This window comes from Dendrobates tinctorius, unplaced genomic scaffold (assembly GCF_039654945.1).
Source record: "Dendrobates tinctorius isolate UK_male_01 unplaced genomic scaffold, ASM3965494v1 ptg000211l, whole genome shotgun sequence".
Classification (NCBI taxonomy): domain Eukaryota; kingdom Metazoa; phylum Chordata; class Amphibia; order Anura; family Dendrobatidae; genus Dendrobates; species Dendrobates tinctorius.
The window spans coordinates 14,664,094-14,678,141 of record NW_027361878.1 but is presented as its reverse complement, the minus strand read 5'-3'; the positions used below and the strand labels follow the sequence as shown (position 1 = coordinate 14,678,141).

Genomic DNA, 14,048 nt, shown 5'->3' with positions numbered 1-14,048 from the left:
GGATGTCTTACCTGCAACAACGCGGCACTGCCATGGGTGCGGTGTTATTATTTGCAGAAGTGCATCTGGTTGCCGACGGCGACCGCATCACCTTATTAAGCTGCGGGGTGCCAGGAGTTCACTCCACTGGGCTCTGTGTTCCCTCACACGGGCAGAGCTTTTGCAGAGCTGTCTGCTCTACACCATCCAAACTCCTGACTGACACAACCAAACTCTTCCTGCAGGTTTTTTTTTTTTCAACTCAACCCTGTGGCCATGGGCCACTTATAAGATCTGGCCTGGAGGAAACGGACCAGCCCCACTACCTTCCTGCAGTCTGTTTCAAAAATAAAAGCCCATACCGGGTTTTCCTGAACAATTCCTGGGTCAAATAACTTGACCAGGTTCAAGCTTACTTTTATTCTGCCTAGTTACTCACAGGCACACTGCTGTGACCACAAGGCACTCCAGTGGATCTAATACGCTTCTGAGCACATCATGGGGGACACGTAGCGACCCTCGCAAATCACACCAGTCGCTGCCTCACATAGTATATAATACTGTTTTGTTAGTTGGTAAACTAGCTTGAAATGACAGAATTACAGGATGTAAAAGCTGATGTTAAAAACGCATTGCATACGGCTGTCAGATGGATGCTATTTGCTAAAAAATTGCATTATACTTGCATGACACTTGTCCTACTTTTCAAGAAACACATAGGACAGATGTAATTTATGCTGATGAATGTGAACTCTAAGACTATGTTCCCACGAGGAGTTTTTGGTGAGGTTTTTAAGCTGTGTATTTTTTTTAAAAATGCAACCAACTTATTGTACTTAATGGGTGCAGAAATGGCACAGAATATCTGCAAAATCAAAAACTCACCCAAAGCTCATCATGGGAACGTAGACTTAGGACAGAATAGCTTCAATATGGAGAATGTGGTGGAACTTGTCACTTATAAAATCGGAAGCATGAGAAGGTACGGAAAATCTTCCTGAAAATGTATGGGTGCGAAGTTGTAAGTGACTCCTGGGCACCAATGTAAAAATTGTAGTAGGGTCTTTGACCTACTATGCGCCATTTATAATAGCAGAGTCTTCTTATGTTGTAGATGGTTGAATTAGTGAAGCGCAGAAGTTTTAGGCTATGTGCACACGTGCGGATTTTTAGCGATTTTTGCTGCGAAAACGCTAAAAATCCGTAACCCATTGCATTCAATGGCATTCCGCACATGCTGTGCTAATGCTGCGTATTTTTCCGCGGCGGAATCGCATTGTGGAAAAGTACGCAGCATGCTCATTCTTTGTGCAGAATCGCGGGAATTCCGCACACATAGGAATGCATTATTCACACTTGTCAAACACTATGTTTGACGAGTGTGACCAACCTGTCAATCAGTTCTCCAAGCGATGCTACAGATCACTTGGAAAACGCTAGCATTCTGCAAGCTAATTACGCTTGCAAAACGCTATTTTTTCACGGGAATTCCGCATGTGTATTTCCCGCGGCAGGGAGTTGCAGAATTGCTGCAGAAATTTCCACGGCGATTCCGCACATGTGCACATAGCCTAGCCTCAGACTTTTTTTTATCCTATGCACAGTACAATAGAGATTTTTGCCACGCACAAAAGGATTCACAAATGGCAGATTTGCAGCAGAAATGTATTTGATTGTCCTATTTATCTGAATGAGGGTTGCAGAAAACCATGGGCATGCTGAAGACTGTCACTCAGTTGCAGAAATTCCTGCAATGTGTGACTTCCCCCTAAAAGAAACCTGTTTTTTTCCAAGTGATGTCAACAAGAAATAAAAAATCTGAGCTTGCCTGCACAGACTGGATGCAAGCTAACCATGGTTTGTTCTCTCCTTCTACGCCACCGTACACACCAGCTGTCACAGACTTCACAGACCTCTACACACATGGACTACACCTTTTCGGCCAGAACCACTGTTTTGCCGCCGTAGTGTATATTGCTTTTTACAGACATTTAAACTGGTCAAATATGACCCCCGGCGAAGGATGAAATGTTTCTAGGGAGATATTTTCAAAGAAAGATCTTTTATCTAACTACGGGACAATTTTATTCCTGATGGTGATGAATCATTGGTCGGCTAAAGCACTCGTCCAATGTAAACTGCCATTGGGTGAAATTAATTGATACATTTTTATTAATTTTAGTCTTATTGGTCACATACTCTTGAATAGGAGCTGAGCTGCAGTTCTCAGCTTTAATCACTATTTACAGGGTTGAAAGCAGCTGATTGGTGGAATTGTTGGGTGTCCGACCCCCTATCCAACATCGTAAAACTGGACAACCAAAAAAAAATTAGTTTTAGGACCACATTGAGACAAGGTGTGTTTGGAATGGATAAGACATTAGCCAGAAAAGTTCCTTTCTCACAATTTATTTGGAATTTAAGACGTGTTCACATTTCCTTCCTTCAATATGTTCAGCAAATATATCAATTATATCCACAAGACCCTGGTAATCCGGCCAAGAGAAGAAGGGTCCGACAGAGGAACAATGGCAGGCAGCTCAGGAATCGGCAACTGGCAGGGTGAAAGGGTTGCCTCGTTCAGTTTCTCTTCCAGATCCATGGTCATCAAAATTAAGAAGTTTGGGGAATATCCAATAGTTAATAATTATTACAATAAATGTTAGATGTATAGGCATAGAGTACTGACCATGCTGTTGTTCAAGGAGAGTTGTTCACTTTTGGAGGAGTTCAAATAGATTTTTATTGACACGTTTCAGGTTTGGACCAAACTCTTTAATTATAAATCTGTATTTATTTTTTTATTGATATAGAGAACACATATAGACCCTCACAAAAGTCTTAATCAAAAATTCACTTAATAAAGACTTTGCATGGATTGACAAGAGTCACACTCTGATTGTACGTGATTAGGGAAAGGGCCCTTCACCGTCACTAGATATGGGGCTCTAACTATCCCTGCTCCCAAAGGTACCGGGTCACCAGCCTTACTGTTCTCCTGTAATACCCTAAGCTGTCCCCTCCCTCAGGAGGCCTAGGACAGATATGTTAGGGTATAAACATGTAAGACAAACAGGGATAACAAAAAGTAACAAACACAAAACACCCACCAAAGGTAGAAGGTAATATAGGGAAGATATGAAGGTACAAACAAAATGGAACTATGATAATGGAGAAACCATACACCCAAAAACAACATACAACAATCTCCAGCAGCAACAACAATCTCCAGCAGCAACTACAAACTCCAACAAGCCAGGAAGTAAACTTTTCACTGGCGAGAATGAGAAGGTCTGGACAGGTTTTATAGAGAGAGGAAATGAGCAGGTCATGAGCAGCTGTGAGATGGAGCTGTAGGTCTGTAACCAGCATAAAAAGAATCATTCACCTCTTCAGCCCAAAGGATGTTCATTTAATAAGAGGAATAAAACACACAGGCTAAATGGAAGACCTGAGTCATGATCCAGGCTGGGTTTTAGTCTTGTTTTTCCTTTCCCGGTCTGGTCATGTCAAGGGTTAATTTTTCCTGCCTCGTTCCTCTGTCCAATCTGCTATATCTCTGTGCTGAAACCTGTGTGTAGTGCCAGTTATACTGCTTACCTACGGCGTGTTTAGCAGGCTCTGGTGAGTTCCTGATCTGTCCTGCTGCGTTCATCTGACCCTACCCGTGTTTGCTGACCTTTGGACCATGTTCAGACTACTCGTTTGCCATAGTTCCCTTGCATCTGATATTCCGTTGCTGATCTTTGACCGTGTTCAGACTTCCCGTTTGTCATTGTTCCTTTGCATCTGATATTCCGTTGCTGACCTTTGGACCGTGTTGAGACTACCCGTTTGTTATTGCCCCTTTGCTTATCTGCTGTTTCTCTGGCATTTTGACCCTGGTATATGACCTGACTTGCGACTTTAGATTTCCCCTTGGTACTGTGCTACTCTCTGGTATCGATGCGGGTCTCTGACTATTCCACTGCCACCTAGTGGTTGCTTCGCTATATTACTGCTGGTCTGCTTCATTGCAGGATATTCAGCTCATTTTCCACTCTGCTGCCATCTAGTGGAGTTGGTTTTACTCTGAAGTAACCCTCAGTATTACAGCATGACAATGAGATTACCAATAAATGATCGCCTAACCCCTGATCTCCCAGGAGGACGTGACAAAAGTGGTTTCTTCCCAACATTCACTGTAAATGTACGGTGAATGTCACGTGAGGGTGTATGGAGCGGGCTCAGGAGCTGAGCCCGCTCCACACATTGCAGATTTTGGTTTTGGTTGGGTTGCACAGCCAGTACCCACCTCTAACTGCTGTAACCGCAGCTGTTAAACCCTCTCAAATGCTGTTGTCAATCATGAACAGCAGCATTTAAGTGGTGCACCAATTCGAGCACCCATCGCCCCCCCCCCCCGTGATGCATTTGTGGGACGCTGAGCTTACAGAAGACCCCTCGTCTTTAAAATCTTTGCACCTGGGCTTCATAGGAGATTGTTAAATTCACTATATACTGCAATAATGGATTGTATTTCAGTGTAAAGTAGAAGCATCAATCCACCTGGGGGGGGGGGACCTAAAAAAAAGTTTTTAAAAAATAACAAAAAAACATAAATCCCTTTTCACAATCCAAAAATCCCCATTTGATATCATTATGTCTGCAAACGTCCAATGCATTAAAATGTAAAATGATTTAACATTTATGTTAAATGCTTTACAAAAAAATTGTAAGAATTGCTGTTTTTTTTTTATTTGCCCCAATAATGCAACAAAAATGCAATCAAAATAGGGTATGTACCCCAAAATGGTATCAGTAAAAACAACAGCTTGTTAGGCATAAACAAGCTCCATCATGAATAGAAAAATGGCAAAAAAAACTTAACGTTCTCAGAAAAATGGCAAAACAAGACAATTTTTTTTAACAAAGTTCCACATTTTTTTTTACCCAATAAATTATATATTTAAAAAAACTACATACGTTTGGTATCACCGTTTTCATACTGAATCACGTTGCCAGGTCGCTTTTACCGCACACTGAATGTTGTAAAAGGAAAAAAAAAAAAAACAATGGCGGAATTGTTAGTTTTTCACTATTTCACTGCTTAGAATCTTTCTTCTGCTTTTCAACACATTATGTGGGAAAATAAATGGTGTTGTTCAAAACTAGAACTCGACCCACAAAAAATAAGTTGCAAAAATAAGGCTATGTGCACACAGTGCGAATCCTCCCGCGGATTTTTCCGCGCTCATTTTACTAAATCCGCAGGTCAAATGACATGCATTTTCCTGCGGATTTCTTCCTGTTTTTTCGCGGTTTTACTGCGGTTTTTGTGCGGTTTTCCACCTGCGGATTCGTAGAATGGAGCAGATGGAAAACTGCAGCAAAACCGCACAAAAGAAGTCACATGCTTTTTTTTTTCGGCACAAAAACCGCAGCATGTGCACCGCGTTTTTTTTTTTACATAGGCTTTAATGGTACTGTACATCACCTGCAGTTCTGCTGCAGATCCACAGCAGCAAATCCGCTGCGGATCCGCAGCAGAATCCGCACCGTGTGCACAGGGCCTAAAAGTTGGTAGTGCCAGGAAAGGGTTAAATTACTCTATGCCGAGCACCTGCCTGTTCTGCTGCATTTAGGAAGGATGTGACAAACTATTGTCTCTAACGGAAAACGGCAGATACGTCTTCCTATATGTGTAAGTGGCCGTCACGTGATAGACCCTGATAACTATTAGCTCGAATTGTAGGGGGAAGGATGACGAGCGCTGCCAATGACAAATTGCACTTTTCTAGGTTTGGAGTTGAACTCCAGTCCAAATTCTGCTATCATTATGGAAAATATCCAGAAATCAAGCGCAGTCATACGCAGCAGCCTGTATACTGGCACAAGAAGTCATCTCGGCTTGGCTACAAAATGGTACCATCATCCGAAACCCTATCATGGAGATATTCTCACCTAGAGGTTTCACAATTCTAACGGGCCGTGCCATTACTGTCTGTTTTTTACTTGGTCATATTGTGTATAATGAGGGTCCATAGATATCTATGAGTGACGTATAACGGAAGCATACAGTGTGTGCAGAGCGGTAACATGACTGTGCTCAGGAGCTCTTACATTGCTTCTTGTGTATGTGGTGAGACAGTACAACCTAACAGCTGCAGTAAACCACTGTGCACACATTGCTTGCATTCCTTTACCCATGACCTTAGCGTGACTTTACATTCTGCACCTATGTAGTGGTCAGCCAGGGCCGTAATTGTGACTGAGCTTATATGGCCTTGCAGTTCCCTGGCATCCCAATACATATAAATCAGGTTTCACTGTCAGCTTACTTGTCTCTCCGTCCTCTGCTCCATCAGGGTCTTTTCTTTGTTCCTCAAGGTCATCTCCGGCTGCTTCTGTATAAACAGAAACATAGCCCAAGTGCAACTCAAAACGGGAAACTTTACTCTCATATCTTCGCAATAAAAAACAAATCTGAACTGAGACAAGTAAGTTAATGTGTATGCACAATGTAAGTGCATTTTAACACATGACCATTAACCAGAGAAAACAGAAAGCAAAAAACACAAATATCCTGAACTAAAAGTAAAAAATATACTGCAAATAATGCATAAAGGTAATAATAATAATAAGGGTATTTAGTAAACATAATTTTGATCAAAATAATGTACAAGCCATCCCGCCACGTCACGGCAACCCACATTAACTTACTTGTCTCAGTTCAGATTTGTTTTTTATTCATTTCATTGTGCATTCAGTGCATATATGGGTGTGACCGCCCTCTTTCTGAGCTGGGAAAGCCATCCAGTCTGGCCTAAGCTGTTACAAGTGGTTCAGCCGCTCGACCCTTATTCACATTCACGCCACTTGGCAAGTGATAAGGTTTTAAATACTAGAGTAGGGACTGTCCCACAAGGGTTGCCGTGACGTGGCGGGATGGCTTGTACATTATTTTGATCAAAATTATGTTTACTAAATACCCTTATTATTATTATTATTATTATTATTACCTTTATGCATTATTTGCAGTATATTTTTTAGTTCAGGATATTTGTGTTTTTTGCTTTCTGTTTTCTCATATCTTCGCAGCACATTCAGATTCGTTACAACATTATTGACAGCTTGTGCGTTACAAGTTACTTTGTCTTTCCCTGTACTCTTCTCCTTGTCACACGACACGTTCCTGGGTCAGACCGTTTCCAACAACTCCTCAGCGTCTTCCCTGTCCAGCCTCATTGCATAGGGTGTTCCCTCAGTTGTTTCGCCCCGGAACTGAGCGCATCAGCCCAAGCAATTACCTGACACATGGCGAACGACCTGGATCTGCAGGCGAGTGCCAATCTCAACTGTATCCATGTGTACTGAAGGCTGATGCAGGTTAAGACCTGTAGTAGAGGAGGAAATGTGGTGCCTCTGCACTACCATACTCCTCCTTGCAGCCCGCATCAGAGGATACATACAGGAAGTAAGCCTCCTAATGACATCACCACCTGCGGCCCAATGACATCACCCCCTGCGGCGGCCCAATGACATCACCCCCTGCGGCGGCCCAATGACATCACCCCCTGCGGCGGCCCAATGACATCACCCCCTGCGGCGGCCCAATGACATCACTAACTGCGACCCAATGACATCACAACCTGCGGCGGCCCAGTGACATCACCCCCTGCGGCGACCCAATGACATCACCACCTGTGACCCAAAGACATCACCCCCTGCTGCTCAACGATTTCACCACCTGCGGAACAATGGCATTACCTCCGGCGCTTGGACAATCGGCCAGTGGTCTCTTCATGGGTTTGAAGTGAGTATAAATTTTTTTTCTGGGATATTTTTTAATTGCACCGCTGGAGTGGTGCTTTAAATGTAACTCCCCTGCCCCATCTTATACTCATCTGCTGCCTTCATCCTTTTCCAACGTCGCTCATGTTGGTCTCCAGAGAAAAGTGACTTGCCGACAGCTCCAGTGTTTGTTGGAGTGCGTCGAGGGTCACTTTACAACACAAGTCTATGAGACCCTCGTCCATGGCCTCCTTCTCATAGATTTGCATTAAAAGCTTTTGACGTAGCTTCTGACTTCCGGCCAGTCAGAAGCTGCGCTCAAAAGATGGTACAGGGGGATGTGAGCGGCAGAGAAAACCGGTGAAGCCGCCAGTGGGTGAGTGTATGACCGGGGGCAGGGAGCTTACATTTAATGCACCACTCCAGCGCTGAAAAAAAACACGCTTGAGTGGTGCTTTAATAAGGGGGGTATTACTAATCCATAAGGGTACACTCACGTTTCAATTACTTAATAAGGGTGGAATTATTTTATTACTACTTTGTAATGGTACACTTGGGGCATTTTTTATTTTAATAAGGGGGGACTCACAAGATTACTTGGTAAGGTAAGGGGTGATTATAGTGTCTGGGGGGGGGTAGTATTACTGTCTAGGGGGCACAGACAGGACATTACGACACCAGTATTTAGGGCATTGTATAACAGAGCAGGTGCTGGATGGGGCGCGCGTGCAGGCTGGGAATAGATGGGGAGGGGACAGGAAATGAGAGACGTGAAATGTGTCTTTGTTGTAATCTCAGCAGACGAGTCATAGATGGATGAAGATGTCATGGTGGTCTGGGCTGGACGGAGAAGAGAAAAAATAGAACCTGTAAGGTGAAGCACTGGAGTGTCAGTATATATGTATCTGTAGTGTAATTACTTGTGTGTGTCTACTATACGGTCACTGCATGGCTGTAATATCGGTCTCAGCATACTGTACATGTATGACCAGTGGGCCCCAATGAAAAACCTCCAATGGCCTTTAATCGTATTGCTCTTCTCATATGGGCTAAAAGTATCTTTCTGGGACCCCAGGACCTGCACCTATAGTTACACCCCTGTGTATGCCCCTATAAGTAGAGGCCCCTTGACCTTTACCCCTGGTTGGTCCTCATCTCTGCCCCCAAGACAACACTCCCCATAGCTGTGCCTCCTCGAGGGGCTGATAACTGCTTCCACACCTTTTCTGCCGGACCCTCCATGCCCAGGATTTCCCTCCCTCCCTCTCACACATGTCATCGTGAATCAGACGCTCTGCACAGCAGATACCCGTGATGATGTCATCAAGAAAGGTGACATCACCGAGGTGGGCGGAACTTTCACATACTACCAGTATAGAGAGGGTTGCGACTAGATGGGAGTTGATTTTTTGTGGTCCTCATTTTAGCCACTCCGTTCTAGACGGCTCACTACTGATGTGACTACATCGTAGTTGATAATTTGAGGATCTCACCATAGCCACTCCGATGTAGACGCTTCAGTGCTGAGCTGTATAGATCGTAGTTGATTTTTTCAGGACCTCATTTTAACAACTGAACTCTAGACGGTTCAGTGCTGAATTGACTACATCGGAGTTGCTGGAGCGAGATCCTCAAAAAAATCACCGCCGATGTAGTCAGCTCAGTACTGAAATGACTAGCTCGGAGTGGCTATGGTGAGATCCTCATACAGACTTCATTGTAGTCCCCTCTTCTGGCTTTTTAATGCTTTTTTTTTTTATGGAATTGCTGAAGGTTTTAATTGAGCAAAACATCACAAGTCAGACATTATTTTTTTACATTGTTACAGAGAATGAAATAATTATTTGACCCCTTGCTGATTTTGTAAGTTTGTCCACTGACAAAGACATGAACAGACTATAATTTTAAAGGTAGGTTAATTTTAACATTGAGAGATAGAATATCAGTGTACACAGTGGTGCTGCCGTCCACGGTAACTGGTATCAGATGTGGACTGGTCTTGTGCCCGGAGGTGAACCGGAGGTAGACAGTTTCTGTGCCCGAAGAAAGACTGGCAGGTATAACGGCTGTAGCCAGATGGGTATGGTGCCCAGCTGCGATCCGGAGTTTATTGAGTATCGTCTTGTTTGCCAGATGGATCAAATACTTATTTATCTCTTCAAAATGCAAACACATTTATATAATTTATACAATGTGATTTTCTGGATTTTATTTTTGATATTCTCTCTCTCAATGTTAAAATTAACCTACCCTTAAATTATAGACTGTTCACGTCTTTGTCAGTGAGCAAACGGACAAAATCAGCAAGGGATCAAATACTTTGACTGTGACTTTTCCTGTCTGTCACCGGTCTCGTCTGCAGCCGCGACATTGTGAGGAGTGGGGAGAGGAGTAAAACAGCGCCGCCGACAGTGACCATAACAGGGCGCCGCCGACAGTGACCATAACAGGGCGCCGCCGACAGTGACCATAACAGGGCGCCGCCGACAGTGACCATAACAGGGCGCCGCCGACAGTCACCATAACAGGGCGCCGCTGACAGTCACCATAACAGAGCGCCGCCGACAGTCACCATAACAGAGAGCCGCCGACAGTCACCATAACAGAGAGCAACCGACAGTCACCATAACAGAGAGCAACCGACAGTCACCATAACAGAGCGCCACCGACAGTCATCATGACAGAGCGCCACCGACAGTTACCATAACAGAGCGCGGCTCCATGGTGCAGCCCCTCGGTCCTCTCCTCACACGGCTCCATGGTGCAGCCCCTCGGTCCTCTCCTCACACGGCTCCATGGTGCAGCCCCTCGGTCCTCTCCTCACACGGCTCCATGGTGCGGCCCCTCGGTCCTCTCCTCACACGGCTCCATGGTGCGGCCCCTCGGTCCTCTCCTCACACGGCTCCATGGTGCGGCCCCTCGGTCCTCTCCTCACACGGCTCCATGGTGCGGCCCCTCGGTCCTCTCCTCACACGGCTCCATGGTGCGGCCCCGGTCCTCTCCTCACACGGCTCCATGGTGCGGCCCCTCGGTCCTCTCCTCACACGGCTCCATGGTGCGGCCCCTCGGTCCTCTCCTCACACGGCTCCATGGTGCGGCCCCTCGGTCCTCTCCTCACACGGCTCCATGGTGCGGCCCCTCGGTCCTCTCCTCACACGGCTCCATGGTGCGGCCCCTCGGTCCTCTCCTCACACGGCTCCATGGTGCGGCCCCTCGGTCCTCTCCTCACACGGCTCCATGGTGCGGCCCCTCGGTCCTCTCCTCACACGGCTCCATGGTGCGGCCCCTCGGCCCTCTCCTCACACGGCTCCATGGTGCGGCCCCTCGGCCCTCTCCTCACACGGCTCCATGGTGCGGGCCCTCTCCTCACACTGCTCCATGGTGCGGGCCCTCGGTCCTCTCCTCACACGGCTCCATGGTGCGGCCCCTCGGTCCTCTCCTCACACGGCTCCATGGTGCGGGTCCTCTCCTCACACGGCTCCATGGTGCGGCCCCTCGGTCCTCTCCTCACACTAGTGATGGGGAGTCCGGCTCTTTTTGGTGATCTGGCTCACTTGGCTCCACTCGCCAAAAAGAGCCGGCTCTTTTTGGCTCAAAAAATGGCTCTTCTTGCAAAAAGTGCTCCTTTCCCCACTTTTATCACTCCAGTCTCTTAACTATAAAGCCTGGGCCTCATTATACAGCTGTACAGGGGTCTAGTGAAGGCTTTTTAGCCATTTTCTCAGAGTGTAAGCTGCTGGGGACAGGCCCTCACTCCTGTCCATATTGCTGATTTGTGTTATCCGCTAATATCTGATATTTGTATATATGGTTTCTACATTAGTCAGTGCTGCGACATCTGGCGGCACTGATTATGTTAAGGGTGAGTGCACGCTGCGGATTCACCTGCAGATTTTTCCGTGTGGATTTTCAGGTAAAACCGCAGGTAAAGTGACCTGCGGTTTTCCTGCGGATTTGCCAGCGGTTTTCCACCGCAGATTGACACCTGGACGATGGAATAGGTGCCAAACCGCTGCGGAATCCGCAGAACGAATTGACATGCTGCGGATTTAAATCCGCGCTGAAAAATACGCACTATGTGCACTGCGGAATTGAAATCCTATAGGCTAACATCGTACTGTACACTGTCTGGGGAACTGCTGCAGGTCCGCAGGGCCAAATCCGCAGCGGATCCGCAGAATGTGCACACACCCCAAGGGTATGTGCACACGTTGCGGATTTGCTGCGGATCCACAAGTGATGTACAGTACAATGTTATTCTATGGGAAAAAAATTGCTGTGCACATGCTGCGGAAAAATCCACGCAGAAACGCAGCGTTTATTTTCCACAGCATGTCAATTCTTTGTGTGGCTTCCGCAGCGTATTTACACCCATTCCATTATAGGACTCCGCAGGTGTAAAAACGCAGGCCAAATCCGCAATAAATCCACACGGATTTTGACCTGCGAATTCTGCCAAGAGATGCAGATTCCGCACAGAAAATTCCACACAGCAATCCGCAATGTGTGCACATACCCTTATAAGTAAATCCTTGGAGACATGTTCCAGGTTCTTACAGAGTATGGCTGGAGTCACACTAACCTGCGTAAAATACGGTCAGTATTTTACATGCGTAATACGGATGAATGGCCCCTAAACAGTGCTCCGTATGTCATCCGTAAGCAATGTGTGGTCGCGTATTTTGCGCATGTCAGCATCCGTATGTAATCCGTATGGCATCCGTATGGTGAGATTTTCTCGCAGGCTTGCAAAATGGACATATAATGGAGCCCTATGACAGTTTTAATAAAGAAATGAAAGAATAGATATAGACACATAGAATGCATATATATAGATATATAGATATATATATATATATATATATATATATATATATGTGTATATATCTATTCTTTCATTTCTTTATTAAACCTGTCAGTGTGAGTTTACTGTATAGCGCACTGAATTGCCGGCTTTGCCGGGTGCGTATTTCTCGCAGGTCACACGTGTGGTCCGTGTGTAATCCGTATTTTTTGCGCACCCATAGACTTGCATTGGCGTATTACGGCCGTAGTACGCTGACAATCGCAGCATGCTGCGAGTGGCACGGAGCGTAGGATACGGATGAGAAATATACGGCTGGTGCGAGGGACCCCATAGAGAATCATTGGTCCGTGTCTAATGCGTGCTTTTTGCGCCTCTCACGCACCCGTATTCCTCGCCAGTGTGACTCCGGCCTAACTCTAATATCTGCACCACACACACACACATACAGATTACAGTATGGAGAAAATGATTAAATAGTGAAATTAGTACATTTCAACTTGAAACAAAATTGTCTAAATGCTCCCGTTTCCTCCTGGTTGTGCACAGCACTACAATTCCCAGCAGCTCAAACAGAATCTGTCTGCAGCACTGGTTACATCCTAGCTTTAGCTGCAGTGAAGTTATAGCAATAATCATTGAGGTAGTATTGCATGTAGAACATGACCGCAAAAAAAAAGTCTGATGTGCCATTTAATTTCTCTCTCCTCTGATGTGATCACACATCAGATGAGAGAGAAATAGGGTCCCTGATCCCGCCGGTATCTCCCGGTGGTCCTTGGCCCGCGTGCTCCCCTTCCATGGGCGCCGCCATCGTCTTCTGGTTAGAAAATAGCGGGCGCATGTGCAGTGTGCCTGCCGAGATCTGCCGGCCGGCAGATTTCATTCATTCATAGTACATTTTGATAACTGTGATATCACATACAAGGACACCTGGGATACTGACCCTATCTTTTGGCCTGGTAGTATGCCTACCTTGCCACAGAGGTTGGGGGTTGCTGCGATCAGCACCAGCAGGGGACCATGATGAGAGTAGTGTCTGCTCCCCCACTGTCCAACTGTAAAAATAAGAATAAAATTAAAAAAAAATTAATGAACTCACCTGTCCTAATCGACCCGACCCATTTAAGGAAACCAGGATGGGTGAACACAGAACTTAAGCACATGCTAAAAAGGAAGAAAAAAATGTTTATAAAATGGAAAGAGGGAGGCATATCTAAAGAAGAATATAATGCTGTCTGCAGAATCTGCAGGGCACAAATCAGATTATCTAAAGCTGAAAATGAATTGAGGCTTGCAAGAGATGTCAAAAGCAATAATAAAGGATTTTGGGGATATGTCAAAAGTAAAAGAAAAGTCAAAGATGCTATAGGATTTTTACAGGATGAAAATGATGAAATGGTAAGACAGGATGTTGAGAAGGCTGAACTTTTAAATTCCTATTTTGCATCTGTTTTCTCTCAGAAAGGAAATGTAACACCAACTGTTATTC

At 45.4% G+C, this 14,048-nt stretch overlaps 1 long non-coding RNA gene across 1 annotated transcript; it reads right to left on the bottom strand.

Moving 5' to 3' along the window:
• Positions 1–2,408: 2,408 nt before the first annotated feature.
• Positions 2,409–11,735, bottom strand: LOC141058284 (uncharacterized). The gene is made up of 3 exons (XR_012222135.1): positions 10,455–11,735; positions 6,300–6,365; positions 2,409–5,000 (listed from the first exon to the last, which is right to left on the bottom strand). It is a non-coding gene; the product is annotated as an uncharacterized lncRNA (long non-coding RNA).
• Positions 11,736–14,048: the final 2,313 nt, after the last annotated feature.